General features: G+C 58.8%; 1 protein-coding gene across 2 annotated transcripts in view; it reads right to left on the bottom strand.

Annotated features, from left to right (window-relative positions):
• The window catches only part of SELENOI (selenoprotein I), a 42,196-nt gene that overhangs the window by 24,129 nt on the left and 518 nt on the right, over positions 1–17,549 (bottom strand). The window lies entirely within an intron of this gene.

Here is a 17,549-nt window from a genome sequence, read left to right as displayed (position 1 = left end):
CCACAGCCCAAAGCCTTGAACCAGCCCCTGCCACTGCACCCATGGATTGCTCCAGCCTGTTCCTCTCCTTGTCTGCACACCCCCCTTTTCCCTGGAAGCAGAGGAGTGGTGGGAAAGGGCAAAGCAACACCCGCCCAAGGCAGGCACCAGGAGTGAGAGGGGGCACCAGGTTTCACTGGGTGAATCCCATCCTTGGCAAGGATTTCTGTGCCCCCTCCAGCCCTTCCCTGCCCTGGCTGTGCAGGGATTCAGCCCCAGAGGTTGTGTCCCCACAGCAGCAGCAGAACAAGCAACAAACCCCAAAGCTGTTGGACTGGACTCTAAGCCACAAAAAATCTCCACCTCAGCTTAATGCAATTTTGGGGGGCAGAATTCCAAATGCTTTACAAGATAATAGGATTGGAAGCACCAGTAGGGGAGGAGGAGAGACTGATGTAATCTCATTATCCCCAAAACAGCCTGGAACAAGAAAATAGATGCAAGGTTTGCAGCAAGGCAGGGGAGGAGCTCCAGAACCTCCGTGTGCCCATGCTTGGAAGGTACCTCAGGGAAGTTTCAACAGGCCCATGGCTTGGGAAACTTTCCTCTCTCCCTGCAAGGACTGGGGATAATATTCAATAAACAGCTTTTCCCCATGTTCCCACCTTGCTTGCAGAACTCCAAGAGCTGGGAAGAGGTTTTTTGGAGAAAGGGCAGCTGCTCTGCAGAGGTTTGCTGATGCAACCTTGGGAATCATGGAATGTCCAGGGTTGGAAGGGACCCACAGGGATCATGGAGTCCAACTGCTGCCCCTGCACAGATCCCCAAATCCCACCCTGGGCATCCCTGGCAGCGCTGTCCAAACCCTCCTGGGGCTCTGCAGTGCCCAGCACCCTCTGAGGGAAGAACCTTTCCCAATATCCACCCTAAACCTCCCTGACACAGCTCCGTGGTTCCCTTGGCTCCTGTCCCTGTCACAGAGAGCAGAGATCACAGCTGCCCTCCAGCAGGAAGCTGCTGACACCCATGAGCTCTCCTCTCAGGCCCTCTGCAGCTGAACAAGCCAAGAGCCCTCAGACCCTCCCTGTGCCCCTCCAGACCCTTCCCCGTTTGGTCTGTGCCCCTCTGGATGCTCTCCCACAGCCTCAGACCCTCCTGTGCCCCTCTGGATGTTCTCCCAGAGCTCCAGACCCTCCCTGTGCCTCTCTGGATGCTCTCCCACAGCTCCAGACCCTCCCTGTGCCCCTCCAGACCCTTCCCTGCTGGGTCAGTGCCCCTCTGGATGCTCTCCCACAGCCTCAGACCCTCCTGTGCCCCTCTGGATGTTCTCCCAGAGCTTCACACCCTCCCTGTGCCCCTCTGGATGTTCTCCCACAGCTCCAGACCCTCCCTGTGCCCCTCTGGATGTTCTCCCACAGCTCCAGACCTTCCCTGTGCCCCTCTGGATGTTCTCCCACAGCTCCAGACCCTCCCTGTGTCCCTCTGGATGCTCTCCCACAGCTCCAGACCCTCCCTGTGCCCCTCTGGATGCTCTCCCATACCTTCACACCCTCCTGTGCCCCTCTGGATGCTCTCCCAGAGCTTCACACCTTCCCTGTGCCCCTCTGGATGTTCTCCCACAGCTCCAGACCCTCCCTGTGCCCCTCTGGATGTTCTCCCACAGCCTCAGACCCTCCCTGTACCCCTCCAGACCCTTCCCCGCTGGGTCTGTGCCCCTCTGGATGTTCTCCCACAGCCTCAGACCCTCCCTGTGCCCCTCTGGATGTTCTCCCACAGCTCCAGACCCTCCCTGTGCCCCTCTGGATGCTCTCCCACAGCTCCAGACCCTCCCTGTGCCCCTCTGGATGCTCTCCCATACCTTCACACCCTCCCTGTGCCCCTCTGGATGCTCTCCCACAGCCTCAGACCCTCCCTGTGCCCCTCTGGATGCTCTCCCACAGCCTCAGACCCTCCCTGTGCCCCTCTGGATGTTCTCCCACAGCTCCAGACCCTCCTGTGCCCCTCTGGATGTTCTCCCACAGCCTCAGACCCTCCCAGTGCCCCCCAGCTCCTGCCAGGCTCCAGCCAGGACACTTCTCTGTGTGCTGAGCAAGGCCAGCTGTGCTGTGCCCGCTCTGGGGACACCCTGGGGCACAGGGACACAACCAGGGCTGGCTGCCACCCTTGGGGACAGCCCTCTGGACAGCCAGGACACGGCTGCCTGCCCGGGACAGCCGCTCCCAGCATACCAATGAGCTGCCAGGCATCTCCAGGGACAGATCCCAAGAGCATCTTGGCCATGCCCAGCCTCCTCCAGCTGCTTAGTCCTTTTTAAGTTCTTCCTTACAAACATTACTAAAGTTTTCCCCTCCACCTCTTCACTTGTGAAGCTCCAAACCCAGCAGTGTTTGAGCCTGGAGCTGGTTCCATCATTCCCTCACCTCATCCTCACTGGAAATCAGTGTCACCTTCTGTATTTTGGATCTCCACACACTAGTGTAGCAACTCACATCACTCTGTAAGTCCTTCTTCTATCATCAACAATGATTCCCACCAGCCTGAACTCTGGATTTCTGCCTTTTTTTCAGGGAGAGAAGGTTGAAGGAAAAGGAGAAGAAGGAATTTCATACACCCCAGAGCTTCTTTCCCAAAGCAGCCAGGCATTTGTAAAGGCTCTGGCTCTGAAACAGCTCCTGGCTCACAGACACGGCTGCAGGGAGGAGCCAACCAGCCCAGACATCTCCCTGGGGATTGGGTCAGAACTCCTCAGGGGAAGAGCAAAACCAGCAGCAACAAGCCCTGCAGCACACAGGAGCCTCCTGCCCGTGCCAGCACGGCTCCAGGGAGCCACAGGCACCCCAAGAGTTGGGGACAGGCCTGGTGGCTGTGGTGCCATCACTACAGGATTTACAGACACAAATGGCTCGTATGGCTCCAACCCAACATCAATCCTGCACCCAGGACACCTCTGGGAGATCCAATTATGTGTCCAAAGAGGGAAAAAAATACAGATTTATAGCCCAGATTCTCCTAATGGTCTTCCTGTCGTGGAAAAAACAATTCTGCCTTGAGGTAATCTGGTTACGTGAGGCAGCAGCAGAGATTCCACTGCCATGGAATCCTGGAGCACCCTGAGCTGGGAGGGACCCACTGGGGTCATCAAATCCAGCTCCTGGCCCTGCAGAGGACACACGCCAAGAATCCACCACGTGCCTGGTGGGATTCACACCATCACCACTGTCTGGGCCCAGCGGTGTTGGGGTGGGACACCCAGGACACAGCACGGGTGGCACCTGTGCTGGGGACACCAAACAAGAGTGGATTTGCACATCCCAATTTGTTGGGGTGTGACACCAGGAGGGATGGGGCAGCACTGGTGGCACCTGTGCTGGGGACACCAAGCAAGGGTGGATTTGCACATCCCATCTCGTTGGGGTGTGACACCAGGAGGGATGGGGCAGCACTGGTGGCACCTGTGCTGAGGACACCAAGCAAGGGTGGATTTGCACATCCCAATTTGTTGGGGTGTGACACCAGGAGGGATGGGGCAGCACGGGTGGCACCTGTGCTGGGGACAGCAAGGGTGGATTTGCACATCCCATCTCACTGGGGTGTGACACCAGGAGGGATGGGGCAGCACGGGTGGCACCTGTGCTGGGGACAGCAAGCAAGGGTGGATTTGCACATCCCAATTTGTTGGGGTGTGACACCAGGAGGGATGGGCAGCACGGGTGGCACCTGTGCTGGGGACACCAAACAAGGGTGGATTTGCACATCCCATCTCACTGGGGTGTGACACCAGGAGGGCTGGGGCAGCACGGGTGCCACCTGTGCTGGGAACACCAAGCAAGGGTGGATTTGCACATCCCAATTTGTTGGGATGTGACACCAGGAGGGCTGGGGCAGCACGGGTGGCACCTGTGCTGGGGACAGCAAGCAAGGGTGGATTTGCACATCCCATCTTGCTCCCAGGTGGGATCAGGGCGCTCAACAGAGCAGCTCCAGCAAGTCCACAAAGCTGCTCCCTACAAATCTCCTCAAATACAAAGAGGGCACAAAGCTGAGAACCTCCTCCCCTCGGGCTCAACCAATGAAAACTCAACCAATGGAAGTGAGCAGAGCCGTGCCAGGCCAAACAGGGCACGTTTGCCCTATGCCCACCCTTGGCCAGTGAGTGAGGAGTCGCCTCGCCCTTTCATGGTACTGATTAACTCGAGCCCTGTTTGCCTTTCCCAAGGCCACTTGTGGTGTGCTGGCAGTGCAGAGCTGCACCCACCACATGAGCCCGTGGGTTTGGCTCCCAGCAGGAAGCTGCAGGGAGGACGTGGATGCCCTGTGGAAGCTGCAGTCCCTCCTCCTGCCTGGGTTTCACTGTGCAGGGTTCAGACATGCAGCAATGGAAGATGCTCCAAAACACAGCATAAAATCACAGAAAATCGCTGAGGCTGGAAAAGGTCTCTCTGAACATCCAGTCCCAACCATCCTTGGCACTGCCAAGGTCACCACTGTCCCATGTCCCCTGGTGCCACATCCACAGGGCTTTGAAATCCCTCCAGGGATGGAGACTTCACACTGCCCTGGGCAGCTGTGCCAGGGCAGGACAGCCCTTTCCAGGGGGGAATTGTTCCCAGTTCCCTGCCAGGGCAGGACAGCCCTTTCCAGGTGGGAATTGTTCCCTGCCAGGGCAGGACAGCCCTTTCCAGGTGGGAATTGTTCCCTGCCAGGGCAGGACAGCCCTTTCCAGGTGGGAATTGCTCCCAACATCCACCCTGAGCCTGCCCTGCCCAGCCTGAGCCCATTTCCCCTTGTCCTGTCCCTGTTCCCTGGGAACAGATCCCAAATTCCCCCTGGCTGTCCCCTCCTGGCAGGAGCTGTGAGAGCCACAAGGTCCCCCTGAGCCTCCTTTGCTCCAGGCTGAGCCCCTTCCCAGCTCCCCCAGGAACTCTCCATTCCCTTCCCAGCTCCCCCAGGAACTCTCCAGCCCCTTCCCAGCTCCTCAGGAACTCTCCATTCCCTTCCCAGCTCCCTCAGGAACTCTCCATTCCCTTCCCAGCTCCCTCAGGAACTCTCCAGCCCCTTCCCAGCTCCCTCAGGAACTCTCCATTCCCTTCCCAGCTCCCTCAGGAACTCTCCATTCCCTTCCCAGCTCCTCAGGAACTCTCCAGCCCCTTCCCAGCTCCCTCAGGAACTCTCCAGCCCCTTCCCAGCTCCCTCAGGAACTCTCCATTCCCTTCCCAGCTCCTCAGGAACTCTCCAGCCCCTTCCCAGCTCCCCCAGCCCCTCCTGGGGCTCCGTTCCCTTCCCTGGACACGCTCCAGCCCCTCCAGGGCTCTCCTGGCAGGAGCCCAGGAGTGAACACCTGCAGGGCCCCAGCAAGGCCAGAGCCCCATTCCACAATGAGGAACTGCTACACTCAGCAGAAGCCTCCCTCCTGCTCCCCCAGCCCCACAGCATGTGCCAATTCCTTGGGAAAACCACATTCCTGCCCTGCCAACACACTCTGACATTCACAGCCTTGCTTCTCAGACACCAGCTGGGGGATTCACAGAATCCCAGATTGCTTTGGATTGAAAGGACCTTAAAGCTCACCCAGTCTCACCCCTGCCACGGCAGGGACACCTCCCACTGTCCCAGGGTGCTCCAAGCCCTGTCCAGCCTGGCCTTGGACATTTCCAGGGATCCAGGGGCAGCCACAGCTGCTCTGGGCACCCTGTCAGGGTAGAATTCGGTGCAGTGCCTCCCTCCAGCACAGCAGCCCCAGGTGGGACACTCGGCAGCTGTGGCTCTGTCCTGGCACTGGAATCAGCCCTGAGCCCATCCCACTGTTGTGCTGGCCCCAGGTGGGACACTCTGCAGTTCTGGCTCTGTCCTGGCACTGGAATCAGTCCTGAGCCCATCACTCAGGAGGTTGTGGTTCTGTCCTGGCACTGGAATCAGCCCTGACCCCATCACTCAGCACTGGAATCAGTCCTGAGCCCATCACTCAGCAGGTTGTGGCTCTCTCCTGGCACTGGAATCAGTCCTGAGCCCATCACTCAGCAGGTTGTGGTTCTGTCCTGGTACTGGAATCAGTCCTGACCCCATCCCACTGTTGTGCTGGCCCCAGGTGGGACACTCAGCAGTTCTGGCTCTGTCCTGGCACTGGAATCAGCCCTGAGCCCATCACTCAGCACTGGAATCAGTCCTGGGCCCATCACTCAGCAAGTTGTGGTTCTGTCCTGGCACTGGAATCAGTCCTGACCCCATCACTCAGCACTGGAATCAGTCCTGACCCCATCACTCAGCACTTGAATCAGTCCTGACCCCATCACTCAGCACTGGAATCAGTCCTGGGCCCATCACTCAGCAAGTTGTGGTTCTGTCCTGGCACTGGAATCAGCCCTGAGCCCATCCCACGGTTGTGCTGGCCCCAGGTGGGACACTCTGCAGCTGTGGCTCTGTCCTGGCACTGGAATCAGCCCTGAGCCCATCACTCAGCAGGTTGTGGCTCTCTCCTGGCACTGGAATCAGCCCTGACCCCATCCCACTGTTGTGCTGGCCCCAGGTGGGACACTCAGCAGTTCTGGCTCTCTCCTGGCACTGGAATCAGCCCTGAGCCCATCCCACTGTTGTGCTGGCCCCAGGAGAAGCCATTTCCCCACGGATACATCAACACTTGGTGCTGCTGGCAGGCTGTGGCAGCAGCTCCCTCCGTCTGGGAGCATCAAATATCCGTGAATTTGGGTCAGCAGCGCTTCTGCTGCAGTGTGAGGTGATCAGGGCTGCACAGATGGTGAGCTCAGGAGGCTTCAGGGATGCAGGTGGGAGAGGATCAGTCACCAGTGAACCTCTGGAGTGGTGGTGGGATCAGAGAAGTGATTCAGGGGAGGGAGGAGAAAAGGCAGAGCCAAAAATGCAGGAACAGGAAACCTGTTACAACAACGCTGGGACAGCCAGAATTCCCTATGTTGCCAGAGCTGGTTTGGGCTTCAAAAACCAGAGGGGACATATTTGGGGGGGGGGATCAGACCAGCTCTGTGTGCCCAAGGAGAGCAGGAGGGACCAGGAGAGCAAGGCAGTGACAGCAGAGAAGGCAGCAGTCTCTCACCACCCCCAGACTTCCACACCCCTGTGCCCTCCCCAAGGGCATATCCCAAAATCTGCTTCCTGCGGGCTCAGCGAGCTGCTCTGGCACCCCCAGGCTGGGATGCTCCTCACAGAGGCCATGAGCCTCCAGGGGGATCAAACACGGGCACAGAACCAGGGGCAGAATCCAGTTCTCAGCCCCTCCGGAGAACTGGATTTGATCCCAACCCACCAACCACGAGAGCAGGACAGGGGGAATGGCCTTAAGCTGAAGGAGGGAAGAATTATTCCCTTTAAGGGTGGGCAGAGCAGCTGGGGCTGCCCCTGGAGCCCTGGCAGTGCCTAAGGCCAGGCTTGGAGCACCCTGGCATAGTGGAAGGTGTCCCTGCCCCTAGCAGGGGGTTGGAATTAAATGATTTTTAAGTTATTTCCCAACCAAACCAATCTGGGATAATGCATAAGTCAGTGGAAGAAAAGAGAATTTCTTTTCTAGGAAAGGAAACCAAGTTGAACTTTTCTATTCAACAAGCCACAAGCCCAGACACACCAGGAGATGATTCCAGGTAAAGCAAGGCACTGCAGGGAAGAAGGGGCAATGCTACCCCCATGTTTCAACGTTTTTCAAAGGTTTTAACCTTTTTTTCCAAAGCACATTTCTGCCTCTCTCTCATCCTGCCTATCCACATAGAAGAAATTCACAATTAACAGGAAAAAACCCTCACCAGACACGCAGCTTTGTGCAAGATGTGAGGCAGAGAGCCTCAGGTCACTGACACAACCCCTTGTAACTCCACGGGAAGCGACACTTCAATTTCCACAAAGCACTCCCAGTTCTCTTCCAAACCCTCTGGACAGCCAAAGACTTGCTGTTCATTAGCAATGAGCAACTTTCCTCAACTCCCTGCAGCCAAGACTCAGCAGTAAACATTGCAGCAAACTTTCAGTGCAATTAAAGAAGCCCAAGATGGGCTGACAAGTGTTTAAGTGATGGCTCTGCACACCTTGCAACGCTCAAGGCACGAGCTGGGACCCAGCTCTGCTTTGCATGCCAAGCAGAGAGTGTTGGAAAAGCCACTTTTGGAACAGCCAGAGGCACCAGCACTTGTCAGCACCACTTCAGCTGCTCCTTCCTCTCCACATCACGCTCATCATGGCACCTCTGTGCCCACACTGACAGCTGGGACTGCCAATGCAGCTTCCTCAAGGATGTGCTCACATCCACGAGAAAGGCACCTGCTTTCAGCAGATGTCCCCAGGCAGCAGCTGGGAACAGCAACCTCCTGCTCCAGGCAGAAGGATGTGTGCAGCAGGAGGTGGGCACAGAGCAGGGGTTGTGTCCTTCAGCTGCACTGCAAGGAAGAGCCCAGAGGGCTCCTGCTGTGGGACAGGAACCCAGGAAGATGGACGTGCCCTGGCCGTGTGTGCTGACAGCCCTGGAAGCCCCCAGCCCTGGGCTGAACCCCCAGTGTGGCACCAGGACAGGGGGGATTCTGCCCCTGTGCCCAGGTGAGCTCACCTGCAGAGCTGCCCCAGCCCTGGGGATTCCAGCAGCACAAGGACCTGGAGCTGCTGCAGAGAGCCCAGAGGAGCCCCCAGAGCTGCTGCAGGGCTGGAGCCAGGCTGGGAGAGCTGGGGGGGCTCACCTGGAGAGGAGAAGGATCCAGGCAGAGCTGGGGGGGCTCACCTGGAGAGGAGAAGGATCCAGGGAGAGCTGGGGGGGCTCACCTGGAGAGGAGAAGGATCCAGGGAGAGCTGGGGGGGCTCACCTGGAGAGGAGAAGGATCCAGGGAGAGCTGGGGGGGCTCACCTGGAGAGGAGAAGGATCCAGGGAGAGCTGGGGGGGCTCCCCTGGAGAGGAGAAGGATCCAGGCAGAGCTCAGAGCCCCTGGCAGGGCCTGGAGGGGCTCCAGGAGAGCTGCAGAGGGACTGGGGACAAGGATGGAGGGACAGGAGCCAGGGAATGGCTCCCAGTGCCAGAGGGCAGGGCTGGCTGGGAGATTGGGAATTGGGAATTGTTCCTGGCAGGGTGGGCAGCCCTGGCACAGGGTGCCCAGAGAAGCTGTGGCTGTTCCACCCCTGGAAGTGTCCAGGGGAGGTGTGGCAGCCAATACAGCCACAAGCTGCCTGTGCCTGGGTGAGTCATTGTCTCATACAAAAACCCACAAAGGTTTGAAGTTCCTCCTGGAAACCCTGCAGGACCCACTGGGGACTGAAGGTGCAGTAGGTCCTGACCACAAAGAGCTTCATCACCAGCACTCTGTGGCTAAAACAAGCGAGTTTGGGAATCCCCCAAAACGTGGCTCAGCACCTTTGACACCCTGAAGAACACAGGCCACTGCTCAGAAACCAGCAGCAGCTCAGCAGCAGTTTCAGGGCTGCTCTGATTGAAGAGATGTAAACACAGCCAGAGCAAGTCCTGGGAGTGGCAGCAGCTCATCACTCACCAAAACCCTGCAGCACGTCAGAAGTGTCTCTGGAAAGCAGCACAAATCCCTTCCCCTCATCTCATCCCTTAGCACAGGGGGAAAGCTCAGCCAAGGCTCGGGAGCTGAGTCGCTCCCAGCTAATCCATGAGCACTGCTGCTGCCTCCTCCAGCCACGGCACTTTGCAGACAGTGCTTCAGGGCCCTGAATTTAATCACAGAAAAGGAGAAGGAAGAGGAAAACCACCTCCAACTTGGAAATTACAGTCTAGGAGGTGCTCAGCAGGTGCTAGGCAGCACCTCGGGGAACCTGGCTGTCTCAGAGTAATTAAAAGAGCCCTTGGGGAAGGAGTTAAGTGATTCCAGAGCTGGGCTCAAAGGCTTCCCGTCCTTCTCACCCTCCTGCTAAGGAGAAGTGGAGCTGGCAGGCTGTGGGGGTGGCCTTTGCAGACCACCAGAGCTGCAAGGGATGTGCTAAGCTGGGCAGTGCTTCAGGGCCCTGAATTTAATCACAGAAAAGGAGAAGGAAGAGGAAAACCACCTCTAACTTGGAAATTACAGTCTAGGAGGTGCTCAGCAGGTGCCAGGCAGCACCTCGGAGAGATGCATGTGTTTAAAGGCAGGCACAAAAACCCGGCTGTCTCAGAGTAATTAAAAGAGCCCTTGGGGAAGGAGTTAAGTGATTCCGGAGCTGGGCTCAAAGGCTTCCCGTCCTTCTCACCCTCCTGCTAAGGAGAAGTGGAGCTGGCAGGCTGTGGGGGTGGCCTTGAGCCCCACAGCCACAGCCCAGCACCAAAACACTTCCCTTCCTGCTTCCCTTGCTCCCAGTGCTGCTGCTCCATCGGTCTGAGCTGCCGTCGGTGCTTCTGAACAGCCTGCAGAGATCTCTTCAGGGCTCCTGTCTGCAGAGCAGCCTGGAGAATCCTGCCAGGAACAGCTTCCAGCCATCTGCTCCCCACGGCACAGCATCTGCAGCCCCGCGGCACGCCGAGCCTGGAGGAATTTGGGTTGAGGGGCAGAGCACCCCCTTCTTCAGGGCACAGGTGGGACCAGCAGCTGGGTTCCCACCTGCAAGAAGGGTGCAGGAAAGGGAAGAGAGCATCCAGAAGGAAAACGCTTTCCACAATAAATTGCAACTCCTGAAGCCTGACCCTTGGGTGCATTCAGTGCCCCAGGTCTCCCAGCTCTCCTCTGAACATCCTTTCCATCTAACACTGGAAATGAGGAATGGAGTTGTTTTCCTGTAAGAAAACCCTTTAAGAACTCGAATAATCAAATGTGGGAAGGATTTCCACAGATGGGGCCTGCCAATCCCATGGATCAGAGGCCCATTTGCTGCTCCCCCACCCGGGATTCCCACCATCCAAATGGATGTAGCATCCACACTTCCCTCCTTAGAGTGTCAGCTGTAATAAACAGCATTTCAAAGGGCACCTTTAGGTCCCTTAAGGCCACCACCAGCTCCAGCTCAGACACTGAATGGAAGGGTTTGAGGGTTTTTGGATCAGCAGCTTTGCTATAAAATGTCCTTCCCAAGCTTCATTTGAGCTTCCTCTTGCTGAACCCACGCTGGTTCCAGAAGCTTCTGGGGCGAACCACCAGCGTGGTCCACCTTTGGACTCAAACATGACATGTGTCATCACCTTCCCTCCACTCCTCCAGGTGCCTCAGGTAAGGAGTGGCATTCCCACCTCCTCCTCTGCTGGAATTTGCCCCCAGACCAAGATCCCTGAGGATAAGATCCCAGGAATGCCACGTGGCATCATGACAAAGCCTTGTGGGGAGGAAACCAGGGGAGCAGACACCCACGTGCAGCCAGAGCCTCTTGCACAATGCTTGTCACCCCAGCACCTCCCCTGCTCCCAGGGGACCTGGATCCAAGAGCCACACAGGGATCCCGGCCCCAGGAATCGTCACAGGGGCTCCATCACACCAGAGACACCTGCAGAGGAGAGGATCCCTTGGGGAAGAGCTGGGCAACACGGAATCACAAGCAGCTCAGACAAGGCTGGGAGAGAAGAGGCTACAGAGAAGGCAGGGAGTGTGCCTGGAATACGGAAAGGCAGGGTACAAACCACCAGAGCTGGCTGAAACTGCCAGGGACACGGGAAGCTGCAGAGCTGTGCCCTCAGAATCATCAAATCCCAGAATGGTTTGGTTGGGAAGAGACCTCAGCACCCGCCCAGTGCCACCCCTGCCATGGCAGGGACAGCTCCCACTGTCCCAGGGTATCCCAGTGTCCAACCTGGCCTTGGGCACTGCCAGGGATCCAGGGTGGGCACCCTGTGCCAGGGCCTGCCCACCCTGCCAGGGAACAATTCCCAATTCCCAATCTCCCACCCAGCCCTGCCCTCTGGCACTGGGAGCCATTCCCTGGCTCCTGCCAGGGAACAATTCCCAATTCCCAATCTCCCACCCAGCCCTGCCCTCTGGCACTGGGAGCCATTCCCTGGGTCCTGTCAGGGAACAATTCCCAATTCCCAATCTCCCAGCCAGCCCTGCCCTCTGGCACTGGGAGCCATTCCCTGGGTCCTGCCAGGGAACAATTCCCAATTCCCAATGTCCCACCCAGCCCTGCCCTTTGGCAGTGGGAGCCATTCCCTGGCTCCTGCCAGGGAACAATTCCCAATTCCCAATCTCCCACCCAGCCCTGCCCTCTGGCACTGGGAGCCATTCCCTGGCTCCTGCCAGGGCACAATTCCCAATTCCCAATCTCCCAGCCAGCCCTGCCCTCTGGCACTGGGAGCCATTCCCTGGCTCCTGCCCCTCCTGACCCATGTCCAAAGTCCCTCTCCAGCAGAGGAAGCAGAGCACACACCTCTGAGACACTCCCCAGGGCTTTTTTCCCCCCTCTCCCATACATTCACAGAAGGAGGCTGCCCAGAAGCTGGCCACAAGGCCATCAGCAGCCAGCTGTTAAGAACTTGACCTCTGGCATCCAACAGCAAGCTCCCACTCAGAAATAGCAGGGCCCTTTCTTGGCAGGGGACACCCCACACCTGACAGCGACAGAGCGCTGGGGTCTGGCAGAGCACACCCAACACCCAACCCGAGCAGGGTGCCTGGGCTGCTTTTCCTTGGCAGGTGGACACACAAATCCTGCCCCACGGCCTCAAAACGAGCTCTGGAGTTTGGATATCGAGACCTCCAGCTGTCACCTGGGCCAGGCTGGCAAGTCACAAGAGCTGGAGCAGGCACAGCTGGTGTTTGTGCGGCCTCGGGGAAGCCTCAGGAGCTGCGGGGCAGGGCTGGGACACATCAACTGCAGAGCAAGGCTTTGGTCTCCCCAGTCCCCCTTTAGCTGGGCCTGTCTCCAGAGGGACATTTCGTCCACCCGAAGAATTCCCTGCTGCAGGAGCGTGACAGGCACAGAATCCCAGGAGCCCCGAGCTTGGAAAAGATCTCCCAGACCCTTGAGTTCAGCCTGTGACCAATTCTCACCTTGTCCCCAGCCCAGAGCTCTGAGTGCCACATCCAGGAATTCCCTGGACACCTCCAGGGATGGGCACTCTGACCCTCCCTGGGCAGTGCCAAGGCCTGAGCTCCCTTTCCAGGCAGAAATTCCTGCTGCTGCCCACCCTGAGCCTGCCCTGGCCCAGCCTGAGCCCATTTCCCCTTGTCCTGTCCCTGTTCCCTGGGAACAGATCCCAAATCCCCCCTGGCTGTCCCCTCCTGGCAGGAGCTGTGAGAGCCACAAGGTCCCCCTGAGCCTCCTTTGCTCCAGGCTGAGCCCCTTCCCAGCTCCTCAGGAACTCTCCAGCCCCTTCCCAGCTCCTCAGGAACTCTCCATTCCCTTCCCAGCTCCTCAGGAACTCTCCAGCCCCTTCCCAGCTCCTCAGGAACTCTCCATTCCCTTCCCAGCTCCCTCAGGAACTCTCCAGCCCCTTCCCAGCTCCTCAGGAACTCTCCATTCCCTTCCCAGCTCCCTCAGGGATTCTCCAGCCCCTTCCCAGCTCCCTCAGGAACTCTCCAGCCCCTTCCCAGCTCCCTCAGGAACTCTCCAGCCCCTTCCCAGCTCCCTCAGGAACTCTCCAGCCCCTTCCCAGCTCCCCCAGGAACTCTCCATTCCCTTCCCAGCTCCTCAGGAACTCTCCAGCCCCTTCCCAGCTCCTCAGGAACTCTCCATTCCCTTCCCAGCTCCTCAGGAACTCTCTAGCCCCTTCCCAGCTCCCTCAGGAACTCTCCAGCCCCTTCCCAGCTCCTCAGGAACTCTCCAGCCCCTTCCCAGCTCCCCCAGCCCCTCCTGGGGCTCCGTTCCCTTCCCTGGACACGCTCCAGCCCCTCCGGGTCTCTCCTGCCAGGAGGGGCCCAGAGCTGCCCCAGCCCTGGAGGTGCCCCAGGCCCTGCCCTGGCCCTGCTGCCCCCAGAGCTGGCACAGCCCAGGGGCCTCCTGCCCACCTGGGCACACCTGGGCTCGTATCCACCTGCTGGCACCAGCACCCCCAGGAAATCTTCTCCAGCACCATTAAACCATGGCACCCTCTCTGCCAGCGCTGCACCTTGCACTGCACGGCCTCCTCGGGCTCAGGAGCTGCTCAGTGTCCCTTCAAGAGCTGCCAGAGGACCCTTCCCCCCGTGCCCCTGCCAGCCTGGGACAGCAGCAGCACACTCCTGCCTCGCCCCCAGCCAGCAGGAACGTGCCCACTGCAAACTGGAACCATCGGGATCCTGACTCCGTGGCTGGAGTGACCCAGCCAGGGCTGCAGAAGGCCACAGATCATCCTGCATGAAGCTGCTCCTGCTCTGCCAGCTCCAGGGACACCAGCTCCATCCCTGGGACACGTTGCCTCCTCCACATCCCCCCAAACCCACTGGCTCCTCTCCAAATCAACGGTGTGTGGCCAGAGAGCTTCTGCCAGGCACAGCTCAAAGGCTGAGGCACAATCAGGGACCAGCACAGGCTGCCCAGGGAAGCTGTGGCTGCCCCTGGGTCCCTGGAAGTGTTCCAGACCAGGGCCTGGAGCAACCTGGGACACTGGAAGGTGTCCCTGCCCGCGGCAGGGGTGGCACTGGATGGGTTTAAGGTCCCTCCCAGCCCCATCTGTGAGGGTGAGCAGGTAACCCAGCTTTGGGAGCTGCAGAGGGCAGAGCACGCCAAGCCTCAGTGCTGACATCAAGGCTGGAATACGTGACCCAGTACGGAGGTTTGTGCTGGATCAGCCACTTCCCCAAGGCTAAAATAGCCAGGAACAAACTCCCCGAGGAAACGAGGCACAGAGGAAGCAAGGAAGGCAGCAGGGCAGAGACACAAGAGGGGCACAGACGGTGCCCTTGGAGCACTAAGTGAACCCACCCGCTCCTGTCAAAGTCTCCAGCGACTCAGTAAAGCCCCAGGCTCGGGGGCAAAGCTCCTGCTGTCCTCAGGACACAGCCCCATGAGAGCCCTGCTTCCACACTCCAGCCCTGTGCCCCTGAGCCAGGCCAGGAGCACCCCACCAGTGCCTAGCTGGGGACAGGGAGTGGCTGGTGCTTTCTGTGCTGTGTGGGACATCCCTCCTCAGCCCGGGCACCTTTCAGGGTTCTGCTCCCAGATCCAACTGCAGCAGCACTGCTGCCAGAGGTGGCTGCAGGAAATAACCTGGCAGCAGCTCCGGTCCCTGCCACACGACCCAGAAGGGTGCTGAAGTTGGAGACCCCCTCGTCCCTGCACAGCTGCTGAGAGGGAATCCCACCAGCAATCCCAAAAATCCCTCCAGCAGGACAGGAAACAAGCTCAACACCCAACAGTCCATCCCTCTTGGAGCAAAAGGATTGTCTTTGTAGGAGGCAAGGCAGTCCCTTTGGGAGGCCTGGTGAGTGTTTTGATCACCTTTCTGCAGCACCCACACTAACCCAGGGCAGTTCCCTGCCTTTCTAAACATGCATTTTCCTGCTGAACCCCCACACAGCCAACCTTCCACAGGGAACCTCCTGCACCCTGCACTCCCCCAAGTCCTTTTCTCTCCACCTGTGAGCAAGCCTTGGCCACCCCAGCCCCCACGGATGGGTCCAGGAGGAGCTGTGCTCCCTGAGGGCCTCAGACTTGTCCTGATTGTCCCACCTCACGAGCCACCCTGGAAGGATGGCTGGAATGTGGGCCCACATGATGGGTCCCAGAACCAGACCAAAGCAAAGAAGGTGAGGTGAAGCCTTTCTGCTTCACAGCTGGCACGGGAGGAGTAAGAAATGTGGAAAACCCCCTCCTCTCCACACCAACACAGGATCCAGTGCTCACTGATGTTAAGGATGTCACCTAATTTGGCCCAAAATCAGGCCCCAGGGATTTAAATGCCACGGCAGAGCCTGCTGGCACTCCCAGTGCTCCCTTCAAGGTTCCCAGCACTTTGAACAAGGCACAGCTTGGCACTGGAGGAGATGGGAACAAGGTGGGTTCCACGGGTGTGCCTGCACGGAGCAGCCACGGGGCAGGAGCATGGCAATCCTGAGCTCCACGGGGGCAGCTCCTGGGCTGGCCCTGCTCCCAGAAACCCAGAGCCCCCTCTGCGGTGCCTTCCTGGGGGACAGGGCGGCACTGGCTCCCCGGAGCCCGGCCCGGGAGGAGGAGAAGCTCCCGGTCACACCCTGATCGTTCCAGCAAGGGGGAGGTCCCATGTCACACACCTCCACCACCTTTACAGGTCCTCGCTGCACCCACAGCCCCCCAAATCCAGCTCCCACTCACACCCTGTGCCACCTTCACCACCTTTACAGGTCCTCGCTGCACCCATAGCCCCCCCTCACACCCTGTGCCACCTTCACCACCTTTACAGGTCCTCGCTGCACCCACAGCCCCCCAAATCCCGCTCTCACTCACACCCTGTGCCACCTTCACCACCTTTACAGGTCCTCGCTGCACCCACAGCCCCCCAAATCCCGCTCTCACTCACACCCTGTGCCATCTTTACAACCTTTATGGGTCCTCGCTGCACACACAGCCCCCCAAATCCAGCTCCCACTCACACCCTGTGCCATCTTTACAACCTTTATGGGTCCTCGCTGCACCCACAGCCCCCCAAATCCCGCTCTCACTCACAGCCTGTGCCATCTTTACAACCTTTACGGGTCCTCGCTGCACCCACAGCCCCCCAAATCCAGCTCCCACTCACTGCAATTCCTCTGCACACAACCCCGGGTCTCACTGCAGCCCCCCAAATCCCCAGATCTCTCTGCAGCCCCCAAATCCTGGCTCTCTCTGCAGCCCCCAAAACCCCAGATCTCAGTGCAGACCCTCCCAACACTCGGACAGCTCCCCCTCACTACCTTTAAATCTCAGCTTTCACTGCAACCCCCCAAATCCCGGCTCTCACTCACACCCTGTGCCACCTTCACCACCTTTAGTGATCCTCGTTGCACCCACAGCCCCCCAAATCCCCAGATCTCACCACAGCCCCCCAAATCCCAGCTGTCACTCACTGCAATTCCTCTGCCACACAACCCCAGATCTCACTGCAGCCCAAATCCCCAGATCCCACTGTAGCCCCCAAATCCCGGCACTCACTGAAGACCCTCCCAACACTTGGACAGTTCCCCCTCACTCCCTTTAAATCTCAGATCCCACCGCAGCCCCCAAATCCCCAGATCTCACTGCAGCCCCCTAAACCCTCAGATCTCACCGCAGCCCCCAAATCCCCAGATCTCACCGCAGCCCCCAAATCCCAGATCTCACTGCAGCCCCCAAATCCCCAGATCTGACTGCGGCCCCCAAATCCCCAGATCTCTCTGCAGCCCCCTAAACCCTCAGATCTCACCGCAGCCCCCAAATCCCCAGATCTCACTACACTCCCCAAATCCCCAGATCTCACTACACTCCCCAAATCCCCAGATCTCACGGCAGCCCCCAAATCCCCAGATCTGACTGCAGCCCCAAATCCCCAGATCTGACTGCAGCCCCCCAAACCCTCAGATCTCACTGCAGCCCCCAAATCCCAGATCTCACTGCAGCCCCCAAATCCCCAGATCTCACTGCAGCCCCCAAATCCCCAGATCTCACTGCAGCCCCCAAATCCCAGATCTCACTGCAGCCCCCAAATCCCCAGATCTCTCTGCAGCCCCCAAATCCCCAGATCTCACCGCAGCCCCCCAAATCCCCAGATCTCACTGCAGCCCCCCAAATCCCCAGATCTC

Source organism: Lonchura striata, chromosome 3 (genome assembly GCF_050655825.1).
Source record: "Lonchura striata isolate lonStrDom1 chromosome 3, ASM5065582v1, whole genome shotgun sequence".
Taxonomy (NCBI): Eukaryota; Metazoa; Chordata; class Aves; order Passeriformes; family Estrildidae; genus Lonchura; species Lonchura striata.
The sequence above is the reverse complement of the archived record's forward strand: the minus strand, read 5'-3'. Positions and strand labels throughout refer to the sequence as shown.